Source organism: Paroedura picta, chromosome 8 (genome assembly GCF_049243985.1).
Source record: "Paroedura picta isolate Pp20150507F chromosome 8, Ppicta_v3.0, whole genome shotgun sequence".
NCBI lineage: Eukaryota > Metazoa > Chordata > Lepidosauria > Squamata > Gekkonidae > Paroedura > Paroedura picta.
The window spans coordinates 74,482,270-74,506,435 of NC_135376.1; the positions used below are offsets into that span (position 1 = coordinate 74,482,270).

A 24,166-nucleotide genomic window follows, 5' to 3' on the forward strand; every position below is an offset into this window, starting at 1 on the left:
ACAGTGAAGGGAAAGGTCTGGGGAAGGTCCAGATTTTACTTGTGTCTGAAGTCAGGCAGGTGTATGTATGTAGCTGATATTCTGGCTGTGTTTATTTGTGCACATAGGTGTAAAACGACCCTTGCTCATAACTATTAATTACAATCTTCATGTCTTGCTATACTTGGATCTATTGTAGCCCGGATACCTGTCCCACTTACAGTGTCTCAAGCCTTAAGACAACAGAAATTTCTCCTACTCCATGTCAGTGCAGCCCAGTAACACAAACAGCAAGTATTGTGCCTATACAGGTTTGTCTAGATCTAGTCACATAATAAACCTCTTTATAAACAAGGGGCATGCTGGAGTAGTGGATGAAACCAATGATATAAACAACAAGCTGGAATTCCCCTCTCCCATTTTTCTGCTTCATACATACCACAATCTGCTCGTTTTAAATATGTATGGTTATCACAGCTTTATCTGCTATACAAAGAACTTGTAAAATGTTCAAATTATCAAAAGAGAGACATTAAACACTAGTGGGTATAATTTACAAGTGCTTCAAAAAGTAATACACGTCTTTGATTTAGAATGCAGGAACAAATCTATCACTCAGTATTACCTGTGACTCTAAAGACAAACACATTATGTCTCATTCAAGGTGTGAAGTGTTTACTAGCATGATATATTCTAATGTTAATTCTAATAAATGTGGATCCTTAGCTACAACACAAAGCATCTCCATCTTTTGATCAGGATCTCAGCTGTGCCGACACAATACATAGAGGAAAATAGAACTGCATACGTGACAATATTAGTAAGGCAATTTGGAGATCTGAATCAAGGGCAAGCAGTGGCACAGGAGTGAGTGCTAAACAAGTATTCAACAATGTCAAAACAACTTTACAATGTAACCCATTAAAACTACTATGTGTTTCACCCCATTTATTCCTTTATCTCCTCCCATTTCTTCTTAATAGCTAAGAAGGGGGTCTTTTGTGAGATAAAAATGACACAGCTGAATAAGACTTTGGAGGAAGTCATTTTTGCAAAATGGTTTAAAAGAATTGAAATGTGTTACAATCTGAACCCTTTAGTGAGTGATTGTTGTGGGTGGTGTATCACATGCAACCTGAAACATTTAAACATTTACTAGCCATATAACCTGAAAGAATGCATTATTCTATCAGCTAACACCAAAAGAAAGATAGGCCTTATAACATGTCAATTTCATAAGATGGCAAGATGCTACCATCAATTATACAAAATTTGCTAACAGTATAGTCACCCTGGGCTAACCACAGGTCTGCACTGACACAACTGAACCCAGCCACTGGGTACTTGATATCTCCTGCCACCTCATTTTACAGGTACAAAACCAGGAACCTGATGGAGTCTGTGAAGAGCTACCCATTTATGGCAGGTGTATGCATCTGGAAGAAGAAGAAGAGTCGGTTCTTATACACTGCTTTTCTCTACCCAAGAGGGTATCAAAGAGGTTTACAGTCACCTCCCCTTTCCTCTCCCCACAACAGACACCCTGTGAGGTTGGTGAGGCTGAGAGAGCCCTGATATCACTGCTCGGTCAGAACAGCTTTATCAGTGCTGTGGCGAGCCCAGTGCTGTGGCGAGCTGGCTGCATGTGGGGGAGCACAGAATCAAATCTGGCATACAAGATTAGAAGTCTGTACTCCTAACCACTACACCAAACTGGCCCTCAGTGGCTTAGTGGTTGCAGTTTATAAGAATCCTTCTACTTATTTTTCACAATTCAACACCAAAATGACAAAAAAAAAATGACTGGCGATTATTCTAAATTTGTGCAGAATAATTAACTGCTTGACAGATTTTCCCAGAATGAAAAACAGCATAGTCATAACAAGTTGTGAAATGTTTGGGCATTTTATGAGAGTGAAACCAAATATATGCAAAGTATCCATATTACCTATTAATTTGTTGCTCAGATAATAAAAGTGCATACCCTGTGCTCTGTATAAATACGCTTTTTCTTTCCTCAGCTGGTTCTATTTTAATAACCCTCATTCAGATCTCATATTTTCTCTCAATTAATATTCATAAATCCCAAATCAAACTTTTAGTAGCTAATTTCCATTACAATCAACATAGTTCTTTTAGTTTTGTCCTTCTCATCATTTCTATTCACTTCATATAACTTTCTATTGTCCCTTGAAACCTAGTTTAAACATCTCTTCTTTTTCTCCCTGCAGTTTGTTCAAATGCGTAGGGCATTTAATATGTATAGGTTCTGCTGACAAAATTGTTCCCATTGTCTTCCAATGTCATTTTTCATTCACGTTTTTCTGAGCTTGCCCTTAAATCTATGGTCTCCCATTCAACAGACCTTTTCTGGGATCTGTTTTGGTCTCTTATTCAACTGACCTGTTTTGGAATTTTCTATTTTCATATGAGAACTTGGTGTTCCCCATTTTATCCCGCCCAATGGGAAGATGAAAAGGTTTGGTGGCAAAGGAGGAATGGAGGTCAGGACTGGGGCTGATACACCCCACAAGTTCTGAAGGCTTCCAGGCCTACACAGATCACAAAACAAGAGAGATGTGCAAATACTTTCTTCATATCTCAGTAATGAAGATCGGTGTTATTTTAAAGTGCTACAGAAAATAAGAGGGACCCTCTGTGGAACACAGAAGTGACCACAGTTGATAAACTCTTGCAGATGCAATTTATCACAAGTCCAATGATAAATGCTATGGGGAGAGTGTTTGTTTGTTGGTTTTTTGGAGGGGGGGGGGTAGCAGGATTGCCAGGAACTGATCTGATGATCAAGGATGCACAATGGGATAAACTTCCTAATAAAGACAAGACCTGTGTCTATATAATTCTCCTCGTTTCTGCTCTGATCTTATTAGAAAGTCTTCAGTTGCTTCCCACTGCTGGGGTTTTTTTTTTTTGTAACTAAAAGCTCTGTTCACAATCTGTATTCTTGGGGGAAAAACCCTTTCCATATGCAAATAAAATGTCAACCTTCTACTAGAGTTTTGTGTGCAGGCATACATCCGTTAAGGTATCTGCAAATGCCTCATTAATTGCATTGCAGGAAGAACCATGGCTGCACATTTTCATTAACGACAACTAGGGTGTGCAGAGTTTTACACTATTTCCACCGAGTCACACCGTGGTGTGAGGTATTCATTGACATTTCAGGGAGTCTTTGCTATCTAAACAATTTCCATGCAGCTTCCTCTTAAAAGTTGCTCTACCACCCCATATAACTGTGCATCCTCTGGGAAGCGCCATGGTAATATCCGTGCAAAAGCTGTGAAAGGCAGCACTAAAACTGACCATCCTTTCCCTCATTTTGCTGGGCTGGTGAAATCCACAGGGGCTTGAAACTCCTTGTCAATTTCACATCTCTAGTGAAAAAGCATCTCTAGTGAAAAGGGGCTTCCGGCAGGGGTAGTCGAACTGTTGCCCTCCAGATGTCCATGGACTACAATTCCCATGAGCCCTTTGGCAGCAAACACTGCAAACGCTGCCGGGGCTCATGGGAATTGTAGTCCATGGACATCTGGAGGGCCGCAGTTTGACTACCCCTAGGATAGAGGAAACCTTGACTTCATACCAATGGGAACTGTTTTTCTCTGAGCAGCATTAGGAGGAGTTCACACATCCAGCTGTTCATCATTATTTTTCCGTGATGGGAATTGAATCAGACAAACCAGATCTAGTTTACTTGTCTATGCAATTAGACCGACAATGTCCATTTCAGAAAATTAACCTGCTAAATGGTTTCCCCAGTTGTCTCTATGTTCTTTTTCGGTGGGAAACATGAAACAACCCTACAACAGCTTACAGAAACCTATTTGATTACAGAAAGCTTTAAACGCAGAAAAGAACGAGTGCGTTTGCATGTTTAAGGCACTGGTTAAAAGGATTACAAAGGTTCGACAAAGGTTCACCTGAACAGTGGATAATCTTACTCAGTCAGGTCTTAAATAGCCACATAAACTTAGAAAGAGCTTAAAGCAAATACTCACCCTAACTTTAATCGTTAGTGACCCAAATAAAATTCCCTTGAACTTTAACATTGTTAGCAGACTTATGAATTTGTAATTGATTAACAGACAGAGTATCTTTTATTTTATTTTGGCTGAATTAAAAAAAATAATAAAGAGAATAATTTTATTTTAATCTTACATTCATATGCAAAAGCAGCCACTTTAAAGGATTTGCGAACTGAAGCCCATACTTGATTCTATTCAGTAGGACAAGGGCCTATAATGCATAGGTGTTTCCCCTGGCTCTCACCAGGCATGTCAGTCATGTTTTCTTTGTTGTTCTGCATTAATTTTCCTAACTTCAGCACTCAGTTCACTTTCTAGTCACTATTTCCCCAGGTTTTCTAAGAGTGATTTAATGCCAATGTTCCCCTTGTTTTGCTTCCAAGCTGAAGGTGATTCAAAAGTATACAGGTTCCCTTGGATTTCCCCTTCATATCATTTTGCCACCCCTTGAAGGTCACTCTCCCATCCACACCGAGGTTGTATCACTTGCTCTGGAGATTCCACCATCCTCCTTCATCAGTGTACAAGCTCCACTTTCCCCCTTTTTTTTAATGTTTCATGAGTCTTTCAGTACATTATTGGTAGTCTTATATCACTGAGTTAAAAAAAATGAAGGGAGGAAAGTTTAAAAGGACCTGTGTGGAAATTTGTTCCTTGCTGGTATTGCCTTGGAAGGAGGATTGGACAGGAGACAAACAGAAGTGTTCCCAGTGGAAGGAAGGAAGGAAGGAAGGAAGGAAGGAAGGAAGGAAGGAAGGAAGGAAGGAAGGAAGGAAGGAAGGAAGGAAGGAAGGAAGGAAGGAAGGAAGGAAGGAAGGAAGGAAATGAAAATAAAGGTGGGATTGTCCACGTGAAATTAAAATGGAATGGGGTGAAAACAGAGAGACACTGGGATTGGAAGCCTAAAACTTTTAAAACATTTTTCCTCTAATGTTTTAGTGAAGAAGGGGGGGAGGGGAGGGTCTAGCCACATGGACCTCCTGAAAACTGCCAGACTTAAGAATCACTTTGATTTATCCATTTGGAGTCCAGAGCGCAATCCTACAAAACTGCCAAGATCACAGGAAGTGTGCAAGATAAAGTTAGAGAATCACAAACCACACAAATTTGCAGGGAAGGGCAGGAAAGTAGCATTACTTTAAAGCTGTGCTGTGATGAAAATACCCCCTTTTTTCACTTTAATGGCACAAGACTAAAATATCTCTCCAGAGCTTCTGCCAATGGATTTCTTCCCCATAAAAATTGTAGCCAACTTTGTACAGGCACTCATGCACACACATATATAGAATCATAGAATCATAGAGTTGGAAGGGGCCATACAGGCCATCTAGTCCAACCCCCTGCTCAACGCAGGATCAGCCCAAAGCATCCTAAAGCATCCGAGAAATGTGTGTATCCAAACTTTGCTTGAAGACTGCCAGTTAGGGGGAGATCACCACCTCCTTAGGCAGCCTATTCCACTGCTGAACTACTCTGGCTGTGAAATTTTCCCCCCTGATATCTAGCCTATATCATTGTACTTGTAGTTTAAACCCATTACTGCATGTCCTTTCCTCTGCAGCCAACAGAAACAGTATCCTGCCCTCCTCCAAGTGACAACCTTTCAAATACTTAAAGAGGACTATCATGTCCCCTCTCGACCTCCTTTTCTCCAGGTTGAACATTCCCAAGTCCCTCAACCTATCTTCACAGGGATTGGTCCATTGGCCCCAGATCATCCTCGTTGCTCTCCTCTGTACCCTTTCAATTTTATCTACATCCTTCCTGAAGTGAGGCCTCCAGAACTGCACGCAGTACTCCAGGTGTGGTCTGACCAGTGCCATATACAATGGGACTATGATATCTTGTGATTTTGATGTAATGCCCCTGTTGATACAGCCCAAAATGGCATTTGCCTTTTTTACCGCTGCATCACACTGCCTTCTCATGTTTAGCTTACAATCCACAAGTAACCCAAGGCCTCATTCACACATAGTGTTACCTAGAAGCATATCCCCCATCCAGTAGGCATGTTTTTCATTTTTCTGACCCAGATGCAGAACTTCACACTTTATTAAATTGCATCCTGTTCTCATTTGCCCATTTTTCCATTGTGTTTAGATCTCATTGAACTCTGTCTCTATCTTCCAGGGTATTTGCCAGTCCTCCCAATTTGGTGTCATCTGCAAACTTGATGAGTAGCCCCTCCACCCCTTCATCTAGATCATTAATAAATATGTTAAAAAGTACTGGACCGAGCACCGAGCCCTGAGGTACCCCGCTACTCATCTCCCTCTAGTCTGATGAAACACCATTGACAACAATTCTTTGAGTGAGGTTCTCTAACCAATTCCATATCCACCTAACTATCTGAAAATCCAGATTGCAGTCCTTCAATTTATTCATCAGAACATCATGGGGAACCTTATCAAAAGCTTTACTAAAATCCAAGTAAACAACATCAACCGAATTTCCACGATCCAGCAAACCTGTTACTTGGCCAGAAAAGGAAACCAGGTTGGTCTGACAGGATCTGTTGGAGACAAATCCATGCTGACTTCCTTGGATCACCAAATTGTCCTCCAGATGTTTGCAGAACACTCCCTTTAATATCTGCTCCATTATCTTCCCCACAACAGAGGTCAGACTCACTGGTCTGTAGTTTCCCGGGTCATCCTTCCTCCCTTTTTTGAAGATCGTAATAATGTTTGCTCTCTTCCAGTCCTCCGGGATATCTCCAGTCCTTAAAGAGGTCCCGAAGATGATGGACAAGGGTTGTGCAAGTTCTATGGAAAGTTCTTTGAGCACTCTCGGGTGCATTTCATCCGGCCCAGGGGATTTGAACTCATCCAGTGCAGCTAAATGCCTCTCGACATGTTGCCAATGACTGTAGCTTGTCAGTGGGTTTTATCATACAATCAACACGTTCCCCTATATTATAAGATTGTGTGACTCTTTCCCAGTTTTCATTGTGGCCAGTAACACAGCAGAGAATCTGCTAGTGCTCAGCAGTATGGAAAATGGGGCTTCACAGCAGCTTGCCAGGTCCAAAAAAAGTCTGGTCTGTTGCAACATTATATTATCCTAACATTAAAAGTGCTTGCACAAAACCTAAACCAAGATTTAATTGGAAGGTGTTTGCTGGATATAACTGCACAGCTGCAATAGGGCAGTTGTGTAAATTAAAATAAACACTTTGGATACCACCCCAAACACTTCACAGGTGACACCCCACCCCAATTTAGAAGAGTGCATTTGAAAAAAAAAAAAACAGCTGCAGAATAAATACATCAGAGGAAGGAGAGTGGTGCATAAGGCAGGCACAGAGGCTTACTGCTCTAAAAATCTGCCAGGGATTGGCATTTTTGTTAGGCAATTTGGCAATAAATTTATAATAGATTTTTAAAAATCTTGAACGTAAATAATTTAGATATTGCTTTAAAATGATGCCTGAGCTTAATTATACCTGAGTTTCCTCTTTGCTGATGACACTCTCCTGCAGAGCTAGGGAAAATCCCAGGGCCCCACACTTGCCTCAGGCCCTGTTTAGAAGTCTGAGGGGCTGGAGAGGAGATGAGGCAGCATGGCAATATTTGGAGTTCCTGCTGGTCAGCAGTGTGGCTCTCATCAGCTGAGCAACCTCATCCCCCCTGGCCTTGGCCAATCAGGTACAGCCTGACATGGCTGGGAGGCGGGGCCCTGGCTGGAGGACCTAATTGAAGGGGTTGCCCCCTGCATCTGCGCAGCTTGGATAAAAGGGAGCCAGTCATATGGCTTGGCCTCCGTCTGCCTCATGGCTTTCCCCACCCCTCCCTCCCTTGTTTTAGTGAAGTGTTGCTGGAGTATCACATCAGGCATTGTTTAGGTCTGGATTCTTATCTAGTTCTTTTCTTGTCAAAATTGTATTGGCCAGTTTCAGCAGGGGGCCAGAATCATTTTCAGGGGTTCTTCAAAAGTGTTCTGCACACCTATTTCCCCCATCTCAGGGATGCCAATGCCTGAATCTGTTTACGCCATGCGGGTCCAAGACTCTTACCGCTGCTGTAAGCAATAAAGGTGCGGCCAAAATTTTAATCCATAATTCTTCATCTTCTTCATTCACGAGAGGTGGTCTGGTTGCATCAACTCCATCTTGCCCCTCAGTGCTGGGTTTGCAAATAGTATTTTGCATTTCCCATTCCTAGATTAGGGGAGATATATACCAGTGGAAACAAATCACAACTCTGAAAGTCTGCCTTCACAATTGAACCAATCAACGAACATGCCAGTGACACTCATCTCAGCTGGGGAATAACTGGCACAGCCCTTCTGTAAAATCATACTTCTAACATCTTTCTTTAAAAAAGAATGTCATTCATGTCTAGATACTAGCATCACATTTATAGGCACTTGGCTATTTTTTTAAATCCACGCTCCATAACTTCTTGTTAAAATGGAATATAACATTTCTTAAGCTGAAATTATTTAATTATTTTACATTTTGGAATAAGCTCTGATCAACCATTTTTATCCATTACGTTTTTAAAAAAGGATGCATACTCTGTGCCCTGAATTTATTTTGTAGGACAGGATTGGGGGGGGGAGGAGAGAAGCATGACATACATATATTTAGTTTGTCTGGAGCAGAAATCCTACACTAGTGACAACAGCAAAAAGCATGACAAAGTAGGACGGGAATAATAAGGCTGCATGAGGAGAGCTGTAAGATTTAAAGCTGCATTTGTCAGGCTTCGTTATTTTTGATGGGGTGTGACGGAGCCAGGGTCAAGGGTGCTAGAAAACACCATTGTTGAAACAGAAGTAGGCAGATACTCAGGGAGTCAATAACAAGGAACACACTTTCGCATTGGGCACATTTAACTTAGCTTTGCCAGCAATACAGCCTACCTTCTTCGCCTGGCAATAACCTGCCCTACTTAACAAAAGACTGATAAGGACACTTCATATCTGTCCTCATGTCTTTGGCTTACCTGCAAATGGCCTGAGGAGGAAAACAGGATGTAGAGAACTCAACTATCATAGACTGATGTTTCAACTACCTACATAGGGTGACGAATCCATTTATATTATAGAGGCAATGCGAAGTTATAAAGGTGTTGGTGGTGTTGTTTAAAAAAAAAAGGCTAGTCCCAGATATATCTCCAGCTAAGCAAGTCTGTACCAGCCAACAGAAGGATGGGAGACTGCCAGGAATCCCCTATATGATGCTGAAAATTTCATCTCCTTGCCTAATGGTAAGTACTTACAAACTGTGATGTGTGTGTGCGTGTGCAAACACTGCATAAAGAATAAACACACTCAGAACAGTTATACAAATAGAAACCAGTGACAGTTTCTGTAACGCCGCTGCCGCTGCTGTTTCTATTGAAACACAACCAGGGCAGGAAGTATGTGATAAAAATATTTCAGAAGTGTTCCAAGTGGCAGGATAATCAACCGAGATTAATGGGAGCAACAGTTGCAGCCTTGCACACTGAGATAATTGGGAGAAAGAAATCGCTATGCACAACATGTTTCACGCACAACATGTTTCACACCGAAGTTTCAAAACAGCACCTTTTCCAAATAAATGGATAGCGCCAATGGGTCTCATTTTCACAAAAGTTAGGATTGACCTACATGGCCATGTGCTGCCTTCCGTTTTCAGTCCATGCAGACTTGTTTGTTTGAACTGCCCTGAAGCAGATCTTCATGGGCCAAGCAGCTGAAGGTGTAAAGCAGCTCAACCTGCTGGTGCATGTGTCACAAAAGGTTGTGTGCATACATATGATGTGTATTTGCAATGGCCGGTGTTACCAGGTGCAAAGCCACCACAGTCTGCCCATGCAGATTAAACTTTCATTTACACAGGATTCTATTCAGATGAATTGTTCTAGGTGATGGAGGTAAACTTTTAACTGGAATCTAGAATGACAGGTATAAACTCAACTATGAATGATGATCATTTCTATGTCCACCAGATTGCAAAAACAAAAAAGGTCAGCTAGATGGCAATGTTAGGTGAAAACGATCTTCCAAATGCATTCATGTATAAATCAAAATAAACCATTGAAATATTGCCGAAGAAGGAGGAGGAGTTGGTTTTTATACCCTGTTTTTTGCTACCTGTAGGAGTTTCAAAGCAGCTGACAATTGCCTAACCTTCTCCCCACAACAGACACCCTTTGAGGTAAGTGGGTTAAAGGGAGCTCTGAAAGAACTGTGACCGGTTCAAGGTAACCCTGCTGGCTGCATGTGGAGGAATGGGGAACCAGCTCTCCAGGTTAGAAGCCAACACTATTAACTATTATAACAAATTGGCTCTCTCTTGGAAATTATTTATATGGTTTCTATAACTGACAAGTGAAATAAAAGGGAAAAGGAGCCTGAGTGGGGTAATGGAAAGAGCGACGGAGTAACATCTGGAAGTTTGAATCCCACTGGTACCATGGAAACTTGCTTGGGTGATCTTGGTGTCAACCTAACCTACCTCATAGAGTTAGGGTGTGGGCGTAATGGAGAAGAGGAGAATGATATAAGGGTCCCCGTTGGAGAGAAAGGCTGGGTGTAAATTATTGAATTTAATTGTGTTAACTGATTTCTTTGTGATAGCTAAATCGTCAACCACTTTAACAAGGAAGTCGTCGTCGCATCCTAGTCATTCTCCAATCAATTCTGCCGCAGAGCTACAGAGCAGAAAGATAAAGAACGGGATAGGGCTGGGTTTTGCTGTTGCTCTTGTAAGGCTGATTAAAGATTTCTGAACATCTTTTCAAAACTTCTTAAAAGATCCAAATGTGCATACGTATTGGGAAAATATTATTTGTATTTTATCCCTAGTTAATCTATTTGATTTACTTTTGCAGGGATTTCAAAGAAAGAGAAAACCCAGCTCAGTCAGGTGAATCATCCTGTCACTTTAAAAGGCTGCCAGCCTCAAAACTAAGACAGTTAACACCAGGAAAAATTACATTCCTGTATACGTTGGAATTATGATCCTACGTTTGAAATGAATGCTGATTCTTAAAAAAAAATCTTCTAATGCAATTGTAAAGCAAATAAAGTCAACAGTACTTGTGTGTGCAATGTATAGTTTTTATGCACTTTGCTTGTGCAAATGGAAATATTATTACATTCCCTTGAACAAGCAATTACAATACAATACAAAAACCTTTAATAGCATCCAATCCTTGAGCAAGCAATATAATTACATCAATAAAAATATCTGTGAAACTAACTGCACTGGACTAGGATCTGGGACCACCACACTTAAATCCCACCTGAGACAAGAAGCTCACTGTGTGATCTCAGAGCACTCATAGTACACATCTAACAAGAGTAACACCTTACTAAATTTGTTGATGTCAATGGGTTTAGAAGTAAGTAACCCTGTTTAGGATTGCACTGTCACTTTGGCTATTCTGCCTCACAGGGTTGTTCTGAAATACAGCCCCCTCCTATGTAAGTCATAGAATCATAGAATCATAGAGTTGGAAGGGATCTCCTGGGTCATCTAGCCTAACTCCCTACACTGTGCAGGACACTCACAACCTTATTGCTCAACCACTGTAACCTGCCACCCTCTTGAACCTTCATAGAATCAGCCACTCTGTCAGATGGCTATCTATGTAAAAATTTCCAAAGATGGAGAACCCACCACCTCCTGAGGAAGCCAGTTACACTGAGAAACTGCTCCAACTGTCAGGAACTTCTTCTGGATGTTTAGATGGAATTCCTTTTGAATTAATTACATCAAATTGGTTCTGGTCCGTCCCCCCAGGGCAAGAGAGAACAACTCTGCTCCACCCTCAACATGGCAGCCTTTTAAATACTTGAAGATGGTTATCAGATCCCTTCTCAGTCGTCTCCTCTCTAGGCTAAAAATACCAAGCTTCCCCCAACCTTTTCTCATACGTCTTGGTTTCCAAACCCCTCACCATCTTTGTTGCCCTCCTCTAGTTTGTCTACTGTGGTGTCTACTCTTCAACTGTGGTGCCCAAAACTGAGCTCAGTACTCCAAGTGAGGTCGAACTAGAGCAGAGTAAAGCAGTACCATCACCTCCCGTGATCTGGGCATGATACTCCATTTGATACAGCCCAAAATACCATTTGCCTTTTTAGCCATCGAGTTACACTCCTTACTCATATTAAATGTATGGTCTACTAAGACTCCTAGATCCTTTTCACACATATTACTGGCAAGAAAATTATCCCTCATCCTATATTGGTATATATGATTTTTCCTACTAAATGCAGAACTTTACATTTGTCCCTACTTAATTTAATTTTATTCAGTTTAGCCCACTTCTCGAGCCTATCAAGATCATTCTGTATTCTGATTCTGTCTTCTGCTGTTTGCTACCCCTCCCAGTTTAGTATTGTCACTTTGAGTAGTAAAATTGAGATATTAAAAACCAGCTTATTCTTCTAATTATCGTATTTGCTGGCATATAAGACGACTGGGCGTATAAGACGACCCCTCAACATTTCCACTCAAAATATAGAGTTTGTTACATTACATTACAGTACTATGGGCCACTATGGGCAGCTATGTCTATCCCAACTGAAGTGCACCCGGCGTATAGGATGACCCCCCCCCCACTTGGAGGCATGTTTTTTAGGGGGGGAAAGTAGTCTTATACGCAAGCAAATACTGTATTAAGAGCAGAGGAGGATCAGGTTTGATGCCCTAATATTCCAAATGAAACCTGCTGAGCAACTTTGGGCCAACTACAATTCTCTCAGAGTTCAGCCTCAGCTACCTCACAAGGTGACTGAGGGGAAAGGAAGGGAATGTAAAACAGTAGGCAGCACAGTAGCAAACAGGTATATGGAACTTATAATGTGTTCCTATTGTGATGTGACAGAGGTTAATAGGATCCAACTCCATGGTACTGGTTCAAGGATCAGACCCCCTCCACTATTGCTCTGTTTGGCACTTCTGGGCAAATCTTTCCTGACCACTACACCCTCTCCTGCCACAATAGTATTGAAGGTTGTATACTTTTAAAAAAGTATACTTCCACTGTGCCAATAATGTATGGAATTCAGGCCCACTTGAAGTGGTAAAGATCAATAGTTTTAGCTTTAGGAGGAAATCAGTCAAATTAACAAATGATAGACTATTAACCAGACCATTTGTTTTTGGAAAAGAAATTGGCTGATTAGCACAGCTGTCCCTCAAGCTTGCCTACCAATGAATTTCCTGCTCTCAAAATGTTGAGGGTTAGATTCAGCTGCCATGGCAACACAGAATTTCTTCTAGACATGGTGAATGGCAAAAATGTGATAATGGCAAAATGTGACTCTCATAATGTGTATTTTATTCCCATTTGCAATAAAAGTGAATCTGACAGCTCATGTTTAAACCAATAAAATGAGAAGTCATTATCCGTCATCCATGACAATTCCTTCATTTTAAATTGTAAATATTTCAATATAATTTCATAATAGCTGTGGAACTATTTGAAGTTGCAAAGTGTTCACTCAAATAATAAACAAAAATGTACAAAACAGCAATGTTTAATGGATTTTAAAACCATAACTTTTGACTTAAACTTTCTTTGACATATCCCAACAAAGCATACAGAGCTCAGTAATAAAAGCAGATTATATGTTATATATTTGCTGGCACAGATTATAATTAGGTGTGAAGTATTCTTTGACATTTCTCCCCCACCTCTCTCTCATGAATAGCACACAGAATAAATTCTATTGAAAAAGTAATAATAGGAAAATAAGATTATGCAGCCTCCCAACACTGTGACCTTGCAAAACGCCCCCAGGGTCACCCGAGGATATGCTCTTCCAATATAGATGTCAAGGGAGCTTTTCCTTTCCAATCACAGACTACTATATGTTTACAGATGTAAAAAAAAACAAAAAAACCCTGAGAGATAGAATCAGCATTAACCTTGGAAACTGAGGAATTGCACTTTACAGAACTGCATTACTTGAGCTCTTAAATCCCCATTCTTTATTAAGTGAAAAGGAACATAAACATTTAGGGCCACATATTATGCCACTGAAATTGAAAAGTACATTCTCCCTTCACCCTGCTTTATTGTTCCCTTCACAGAATTAACACAGCGACAAATTATTCTCGTGCTTCTTATATGGGTTGTTTGAAGATCACTGGCATGGGCACTTAATTCTCTAAGAAAAACCATAAAGTAACTAAGAAAATACAGTCTAATACAGCAGAGTGACTTGAGTTCCACTAAGGGCACTTGAAGAGATCAAGAAATGATTGGTTTTGATGCTTTTATGTTAGGGCTCAAGCCTGCAACAAATCCTGATCCCACAGCGCACACGATATCAGGCAGGAATCCAGCCTCTGTGCCACTAATACGTTCAAGCCAAGGGAAGGAACTGCAGGGTTACCAAGCAGACCAACAAAGACACCTCTTGAACAGCAACACACTCAATTAGGTTGTGTAGTAACTCCAGAACCATCAGAACTCCATCTATATAGCAACAGTGTGCTCTCCTTTCTGATTGGATATGGTTTTCTGGTGCTTCTGGTCCTGGCTAGAGAAATGTATTTCTTTACCTTAACTTCTGGTTCATCCATACCTCTTACTAGAGGGAACCCTGACTGTTACAAGCACATAGTTAACAAATCCAGGTTGATATCTAATGTAGTCTCTAACACAGAACAGTTCTCTTATTGGGGCAGTTTTCACTGCTGTTATAGTAAGCATGACAACTTGATTAAAGGGATGGCTAAGTAAAGAAAGAGCCTCTTGTGGCGCAGAGTGGTAAGGCAGCCGTCTGAAAGCTTTACCCATGAGGCTGGGAGTTCAATCCCAGCAGCCGGCTCAAGGTTGACTCAGCCTTCCATCCTTCCGAGGTCGGTAATATGAGTACCCAGCTTGCTGGGGGGTAAAACGGTAATGACTGGGGAAGGCACTGGCAAACCACCCCGTATTGAGTCTGCCATGAAAACGCTGGAGGGCGTCACCCCAAGGGTCAGACATGACTCGGTGCTTGCACAGGGGATACCTTTACCTTTACCTTTACCTTTAAGTAAAGAAAAAATAAATGTCCGGACAGTGATCCTGAATTATGCATCCTAAGAGATAAAGTAACAGGAAAAGGAACTGATACAATGCCAGCAGATACAAGGAAGGACTGAGGTTTGATCTCAAGAGCTGCAGATCTAGATACAGGTTTATTCCAATTAAAACATACAGATTTTAGGACATGGCAGCATTCATTAATTTTTGGGTAATATTCATTTTCAGTCCAGTGAGAACTAATTTTGATTTGGGAAAAGCTGACTCATAAATTCAGCGCTGCCATTATTGCCTTCCCTTGGTAGACTGGGCCAGCATGGATGTAGTGATGATCGTCAGTCAAGGATTGAGGAGACAAAGGTTCCAACTCTGCCTTGGAAGTTTGGTTAGTGAGTTTGAACAGTCGCACACTGTCAGCCTAGCATCCATCACGGGGTTGTTGGAAGGATGAAACAGAGGAGAACAGAATGATGTGAGCTGCTTTGGGTACCCATTTGGAGGAAAACCAATGAAGTAAATAAAAATAGAAAAAACACTCACACTGCCTTGCATTAAAACAAAGTCTCCAGTATCCTCACCTATGCACAAACTTTGTTGTGTGAAAGATGCTCTGATCATCTTAAGTTTAGAAAGGGAGGACAATGTGTAATTGCCATAAGTGGAGTGGTCAAAATTAAATGTGACACAGTAAACAATTAAAGGGCCATGACAATGCAATCTGCAGATTTAGCACACTCATTTAAAGTACAAATTGTTCACCATGAGAAGTATTATAAAGAAGAATTTTTATACCCCACTCTTCACTGCCCGAAGGAGTCTCAAAGAGGCTTACAATTGCCATCTCTTTCTCTCCCTACAACAGACACCCTGTGAGATAGGTGAAGCTGAGAGAGCTCTGACAGGACAGTTTGGTCAAAATGGCACTATCAGGGCTGTGACAAGGCCAAGGCCACCCAGCTGGCTGCATGTAGAGGAACAGGGAATCAAACCCTGCTAGCAAGATTACAAGCCACCATTCCAAAGCCTTACAACATGCTGGCTCAGCAGTAGTTGCACTATTTAGATTTGACTTTGAAATATGATGTCTAGTGACTGACATTGTAGAAGTCTTCAGAACTGAGGACTGAGCAACTGAACTTCAATAAAGCTTGGGGAAAATTTATGAGCATTGAATCTAACCCTTCACAGTGAAAAGAAATCTTGGAAAACATTAAACAAACATAATTGGGTCTTTGCCTGCCATTGATAGCACATATATCAGCATGGGAATTTTGGGCTTAATATCACAGGACTGTAACAAGGAAAGAAAGACCTCATGGTCTTATCCAGTCATAGCCTCTTAGCAGTATGAAATGAAAAAGCAGTTAAACATTGTTTTAGAGGTTTCTTTAGATGTGTCAGCAGTGCATTTATTGCTGAGTCTCTATTCATCTGGTGATTTGCTTAGAAAGAAGAACCAATTATGGCTTTTATGGGCAACAGCAATAGCCAAAAGACTACTCCTGTGGTGATAGAAATCCAAAAGTTCTTCATCACATATACAGCTTTGGAAAGAACGGCTTTTGAACTTATTTATAAGTGGAGTGTTTTCTAGAAGAGATGTGGACAAGAAACACAAGGACATTAGGTCAGACGGTTTGTGACTCTACAGACTCCTGTTGATAATGTGGGTTTTTTTGTACTTCACCCCTTTCCTTTGTTTAATAGCGGAATGCTATATTGTTGTTTACAAGTATGGATTTAATATTAACAGCAATTTGCTGTCTCATTCAAGGATTATATACTATTCATCGCCACAACTGCCCTTACCAAACCAATCTGTGTATTTCTAGGCAATTACCATTGGAAAATGTTCTATGGGTTTACATCAGATAAGGAAGTTAAAAGGCTGCAATTGCTCAAAATTAGAATTCGCTGACTGAATTGCCTTTGATACTACCAGCTTCCATGCCTGAGGTCAGTAGCAGGGGAGCGGAGATGGAGCAGTACAGCACAAGCCAGCCGAGTTAGATGAATGAACTCATAAGCAGAAATTAAAGATATAGAGTGTTTGTGTGGAACGGAATTACATGCTTCTTCTTTCTTAGTTCTCCCCAGAAGTCTAACACAGAGAGTTTGACCTCTTTTCTACACTGCACAATCACAATGGTTTTATGGATATAATAGTCAGGGCTTTAACAGGGAGAAAGGTTGAGGGAAAGGCTGAAAAGAGATGATGTCTCCTAGCATCCTTCTAGTGGGATGGATAATGGCATATTCGGCAAATCAAGCTGGTCAATGGCTCATTATCAGGAGAAGTACTTCAGAGCTAACAGCCGTTTAAAATGGATGGTCCCTGTTTTAAACAGGAATTGTCAGTTCTTGAAATAAACTAGTAAAAGTTCAGTTAAATACATTTAAATTACTTTTTGACAAGGACTGAGATCAACAGTGAACTGTGAACGATATAATGCAATATTTTAAACTAAATGTCAATTGGACAGGTGTTGGAGCATCCACTGGTGAAGTACCTGATATGAATGAAAATGTAAAAGACTGGCTTTGTTAATTAAGCAAGTCCAGACACCAAGCACTATTCAGATAAAGTTGAATGTTCCATGTTCTCTAGTCTGCATTGTTCCAGCATTTAGTGCATTCTAGACTTAGATACATGATAAAAATGCTAGTGCTGGATTGCAACAAATCATAAATATAATGCTGCATTAACCCGGCAAATATATTATTTGCATATTTTGGATCACAAAATCAAAGACTGAAGACAAGACAAGAAAAAAAAATGCTGGGCATACCAAGGAGGCTCCATTTAAGTAACAGAAACCCAAACTGCTATTAGAACTTTGTAACAAAAAGCCAACTCATATTCATTGTCATGTATGATTGACATTAACATCAGTGTACATGATGCATTATGGAGCACGAAAAGCACACATCCTTACTCTGAAGAGCTTATAGCCAAATATCATAACCACAGGGAGGTAGAAAAACGGGAAGAATATGTATTTCCCAACTATGTTTGCTTAGCTTCGGTATCAAAGAAAAATCCCATGGACTGAGCTTCATGCAAAGGACATGGTTTTCAAGAGTGGTATGAAGTGAGAGAGGAATCCTCATATAAGTGTTCTGGCAGGCAGTTTAAGGAAGAAGAAGACCTGGATGGTGAAGCTGGATTCGTTTAAGTCAGAAACAAGAATGACTCAGGAAATGGAAGCTGTGTTCCAAACCAGCCAGGAAGCCAGTGTTGATTGACATGATCAGAACAATGAGAAAGAGGAATTATTTTGGTGGCAGAACATAGGACAGAGGTGGTGGAGATTACATATGACAACTGAAGAAAGGTTCGTCAGGGCAAAGGATGAGCACAGCACAAACCAAAGTTCTGTGTTAGCACTAGTTAGAACTGTATCTTTGCCATTTTGAAAATGAAGAAGTAGACCAGACTTGGCAAAAAAAAAAGTATATAAACAAGAGTAAAAATGTCAAAGATATGGCAACATAGTATGTGGATATAAAGTTACGAGAGGCAGTCCGTTGCACCAAAGAAAACAACAGGTACTAGGATGCACGTTTACACTGTGGCCACCCTGGGGGCTGGCTATTTGGCAAAAGCTCCTGCCCTAGACTCTTAAGGCCCAACTTCCAAACCTCAAGGAACATTCCTGACCCAAGGATCAGGTGTGGACTGGAAATATCCTGGAATTGGTCATCTGCAGACTGTAGTGATCAGCTCCCCAGGGGAAAATGGTTGTTTTAGAGGGGGGACTCTGCAATGACAACTCATCTTTAGGCTCCTGGAGATGAAAGGGCTTGCTTGGGAGGGGGGAACTCTGTGGCACCGTGGCCCAGAGAGGTTGCAGGATGTCAATCTCCAATTGGGACCTGGGGATTTCCTGGAATTGTAGGTCATTTCCAGGTAACAGAAATAAGTCTACCTGGAGAAAAGGACCACTTGGGTGGGGGGATTTTCTGGCTTTAGATCCTCTAGGATGCCAGCCTCTAGGTGGGAAACAAAGAGAAATGGTAGGTGACAGTAATTGCCAATAACAATAAACATCAAATAATAAACTAGTCACAGTTTCTTCCTTCAATGAAAATATTTAATTCATAGCAAAAATTGCTTGAAGAGCCTGTATGTTCTTCAGTTCCATATCAAAGTAAATCAAAAACAGTTGTATGTTACAATCAAACATGAAAACATTGGTTAGCAAATAATTTATAGAGGGTTTTCTCAATTACTGTCTCAATGTCAGCTTTTCTCAACTATTTGACCATTGAGAAATCCCTGAAAAATTCTTCAGGCTTCAGAAAACCCCAGAAAAAGGATCTCCTGGTCCCAGCTGGAGGCTGTCATCCCTGCTGTTCAGGAATGCCAACCTCCAGACCGGACCTGGAGAACCTCCAAAATGAAAGCTACTCTTCAGGCTGCAGAGATCAGTTCACCTGAAGGAAAGGGCTGCTTGGGAGGGGGGTCAATTTTTCCTGGGTCCAGCAGCAGGCAATTTCTGGGCCTCTCACAGACCGCCCTCCAGAAGGCATGCAGAGGCTGTACCACGAGGTGGTTTGCTCCCCCCTCTATATTGTTTGAGTTGAAAGAGACTAGGGCAACCTACTGGTAGCAGGACATGTTCTGAGGCTGGTTCCTCTTCCACACAGCAATCTTCTAAAACTGGCAGTTGGAGGTGGACCCCTTATCAGCCTTTCCTGGTCGTGAGCTCCCTCCTGATTAGGGCTAAGCTACCAGGGTGGGCCACCCCTGGTGAAGAGCCATGACTTACTCTTGAGTAAACATTCCCAGAGTAGAGGCTTTTCCTGGCGGGCCATTCCTAGCTGAGGATCATTTCCTACTGGGGGAATATTTCCAGGGGGGCAATGAGATAGGGAGTGAGTTGTTTGCATGTAGTTTTAACTGTTTTGCCCTCATTGGCAGAATGCTCTCTCTCTCTCTCTCTCTCTTGATGGCACATCCCTAGGGAGGGCCAATCAGGTAGGGAGTTAGTTGTCAGCTTGAGCTTTTTTATGTTTAGTGATATGAGACAATATGGCTAGGAAAAAAATATGACAAGGTTAGTTTTGGACAAAGGTTGAGGCGAGGCATCTAAATGGGGGGGGGAGGGAGATGACAGGGAGTTGGTGATGTAGGATGGAGTGACAAGAAAGTTGAGAAATAAAGCAGTTGATCTGAGTGTCATCATCCTATTTTTAATAGCCTTGATGGGCAAGCAGAATCTTTAGAATCAGGAAAATAGTGAGGTGTTTGAACACTGTGGGGAAGCAACAAGATCAGCAGGATAAGCTATGTGCTATAGAAAAAGATGAATGGCAGAACACATTGTAACCAGAAACTGAGGTGGAATAGGATCAATGAGGAAATACAGAAGGGTTGAGCAAGATCAACAGGAAATCAAGTGGAACTGGGGAAGGAGAAACAATCTGAGGAATGACAGGAAGAGGGAGAGCCGGAAGAGGAGGACAATGAAAGCAGAGAAAGGAAAAGATATTGTAATGCGCAATTCGTAGAAGATGTAGGAGTATAGAAACAGGGGGGGTTTAGCACCTCTGAAAAAGCAGGTAAATAAAGAATGGAAATGTTCAGTAAAGGTAATAGTAATATGAAACATATCACTGGACTGTGGACTCACATGTTGCAGAATGTTTCCAAAATGGTTACAGAACATTCATGTTTTAGAAGACTGCTACAGGTATTACACACGTTTGGAAATATAGGGGGGATCGCTCCTTTCTTTCCCAATGAAGGAACTCTCAAAGTTCCATTTTAATGTATAATATACTTTGTACCTTTCACTGACTCCTTTATGTAGTCAGAATCTATTCATACTGAACATACACAGTTCAACTAGTACCTTACGAATTAAAGTCAGAAGCCTTCCAGTGAACCTTAAACGAATGCATACATATTTGTCTACCAAGAACTGAAATTCTGCTTACAAGCCCTTCAATTACTTAAGATTACACTAGAAAGTTCTCCGCTGTTTTAGAGCCTGAGACTCAGTTCAAAGTTACAGCATATGTGAGAGTCTGAATTAGCAATTACTAGTTCTTGCTATATTACTAGTACCTCTAGAGGGCAGTGAATAAAAGACAATGAAACATCAGAAAGAGACACAGTTGTAACACACAAATAATAAAAAGATATTATCTTAGAGCAATACAGTCATTCACTGAAAATATTCCCCTGTATTACTTACATTGATGCATTCCAATTTTTGCCAGTTTTAACTCTGTAATTCTTGAATCTTCATGTGTACATACCACCTGTATCTGTTCCTTTCCCTTTCCTGTTGCTTCCCCTGCCACCCGCACTTGAATTATAAGATTTTGGTACAGGGATCCGAGATTCTCATTTACAGCAAAATGCTGCTGCTGTTGCTATGTAACAACAAACTACAGGATTTTAGCCTGCTTGTAAACACAATTAAAAGTTTTGTGTCCAGTAGCACTATAGAGAAAAAAACAAGAGTTCAGGTTATAAGTTTTCAAGAGTCAAAGCTCCCTTTGTCAAACCTAAGTGGGGGAGAACTTAAGAGCACTGAGTCTCGAAAACTTATATCCTGAAACTTCTGTTGGTCTCTCGGATGCTGTTAGACTCAATCAGTCAGTAACCTTTTATTGGCATAATAAAATTTCTGCTCAGAGAGCAGAAATTGCAAGGTCATGAATTTACTTACAGAAGGCTTGTTTCCCAGCAAAGCAACTGACAAAGACCCAGAGGTAACCATTTTAGTTGCCAGAGTTTTAGCTAAGATGCTTTTATAATATGCTGCCTACCTTGTATTTTATCTTTTATAGTTTATTTAATCATTTTAAGATCTGTTTGGTTATATAACCCCATGGCCTATTTTATTATTTTGTTGAAATTTTAAACCCTATTTGTATATGTCTTATACATATTTTATGCCAATAAAAGGTTACTGACTGACTGACTCAAACCTAGGGCCATTTTTGCATTGGTATTTCCCTGCACTCTCATGGTGCATTGCTGCTGTGATATTTTCTTCATTCTGCTTACCTACTGCTTTTGCCATGTATCTCAGTCCACTTTAATTTTCCATTCTGCATAAATGTCTCTCTCTTCATCTCCAAGTTTGTTTTCCATCCACTTTATGTTTGGGGTAATTGAAAGTGCTTTAGTGAGTTTCCTGGTTGTTTTGCAATTCAATGGAAACTATAAGGATTATGTTGGTGATCTGATCCCCCCACCTTACTCTTTTCTCTCCCCAGCGAGAAACGCCTAAGCTCCTCCTCAACAGAGTCTTCCATCCCACTCCATGTCATCCACAAATTTTCTCCCCTCCCCTTTTGTTGTCAAGAAACAATAAAGGCTTTTTTGGGTTTGTGTTGGGAAGGTTAGCTGTTTATTCATGAGTAGAGATACTGGGGTGTAGATGAGCATTGGACTCATTCTACGTATTCTGTCCCTTCCATCATGTTTCCCCCTCCCATTTCAGGTGTGCAATCTTCTCCTTTCCTGTATTGAAGTTCCAAAATGATTAATTTTTGTGTGTGTATATTGAAAGATCTAAGTTAGAGGAAAATAAGCATCTAGAAAGCAGGTGTCTTCCCTCCCTTTGTATAACCTCTTTACAATCCACAGAACATGGTAGGAGGAAAAACACAACCACTATGCCCTGAAGATATGCATGCAATTTAAATTAATGAGCTATGTGCAGAATCAGGTTCACTGTGAATTCAGTGGGGAACAGTATCATGTAACTTTCATGCCCTGAAGTGTCACACACACATATGCACACAACAAGTTCAACCTGCAGGCAATCGATTCCCATTTTGCCTTTGCATATCTCTCCCCCACTGCTCCTGTGTTCATATTGTGGCATCCTGGATGCTGAATGTAAGTTCCTTCGAATATTCTCTTTTTCCGAGCTTGGAAGCACTCTGAAAACCTAATACATGCACCACTATGGAACACAATGTGATGCTATGTTAGAATTGGCTTGCTCTCTTACAGTAGTCTAGCATTCACCATGAGCTTTCACTAGCCTACACACTCAGGTCACCTAATCCCTCACGTAGAAAAACACAGTATAGTGGAAGTGACTGATCAGGAGGGTATATCCTCAAATGATGTCCTGCCCCCACACCTTTGTTGATGCAAATATCCTCCCCTCCCCAATATTTCTCCTGGTTGCAGTGATAATACTTGGTTTTCCCTTGGATAAAAAGCAAAATGGGGGTGGGGGAAAGGTGTAAAGTGCTTCTACTGCACACACAGCTACCCACTAAAACAATTAAGGATTCAGTTGCAATTTGCAATGAAGATTCACTTCATACCTTATGTTCATGATTTAAAGGTACATCTAAAATGTTAACATGTGAAAGTGATAAACACATGTTTTGTGTACTCATGAGGGAATTATGATTGAATTCAATTCATTGTAAAGTTTATACTTGGTGACAACAGGTTTTTTGATGCATAATGCAGACAAATGAATAACAGAAGTTGTGGTAAAAAACAACTTCCTCCCAGTCTTTTATCCACTGCTCTGGCATATAAATATGTGACGGGCATTTTTTTTTCTCCTTTTAGGTGCTTTTAGTATGAAATTAAACATACCTGAACTCTTTAGGGTCTCTTCATTCCCCGTAAGAGTATGTTGTTTCATTGCAATCAAAGGCATTCTGTAGGAAACATTACAAGATTAATAACCAAAAGTACAAATTTCCAAGTAGTGATTCAAAAACACACACACACACAACAAAATAATTAGGCTATGCAGTTTCAGCAGGTTGAATCCAGGTGCTCTGTAACAGTCTTGTTTATTCAGTAATTGAGTTGTGAACTGCTCATAGTATTCTTCAGGCATAGAAGAATCTAAGACTTTTCAGCAGCACCAGTGAATTCATTATATAGTGGTGATATGCCTCCTATTGGTAGATTATGTTTCAAAAAGAAGAATTTGATTGCAAGAGTGCTTATTTGGCCTTATGGTGAAACCAGTCACTGGATTTAATACGGGGAGGGGGGAGGAGGAACACGATTATCTTTCTGAAAATCTACTGCTTAAAATTTGTTCTGTTGGAAATAATTTTACATACTGTGAAGCAATTTATCCTAGAAATAATGTCTCAGAGGTTTTTTATTATTATTTTAAAGGTAGCACATAAAAGGAGATACAAGATGTGTTACATAAA

General features: G+C 40.7%; 1 protein-coding gene across 6 annotated transcripts in view; it reads right to left on the reverse strand.

The window, feature by feature from the left end:
- The window catches only part of PCDH15 (protocadherin related 15), an 886,705-nt gene that overhangs the window by 507,279 nt on the left and 355,260 nt on the right, over nt 1–24,166 (reverse strand). For 5 of the 6 annotated variants that reach the window (XM_077350402.1, XM_077350405.1, XM_077350410.1 and 2 more), the window contains one exon: nt 23,589–23,653. The exons of the other annotated variant lie outside the window; for it this stretch is intronic. The gene's annotated coding sequence lies outside the window, so the exon portion shown is untranslated. The remainder of the gene's footprint in view (nt 1–23,588; nt 23,654–24,166) is intronic. 6 annotated transcript variants of the gene reach the window in all.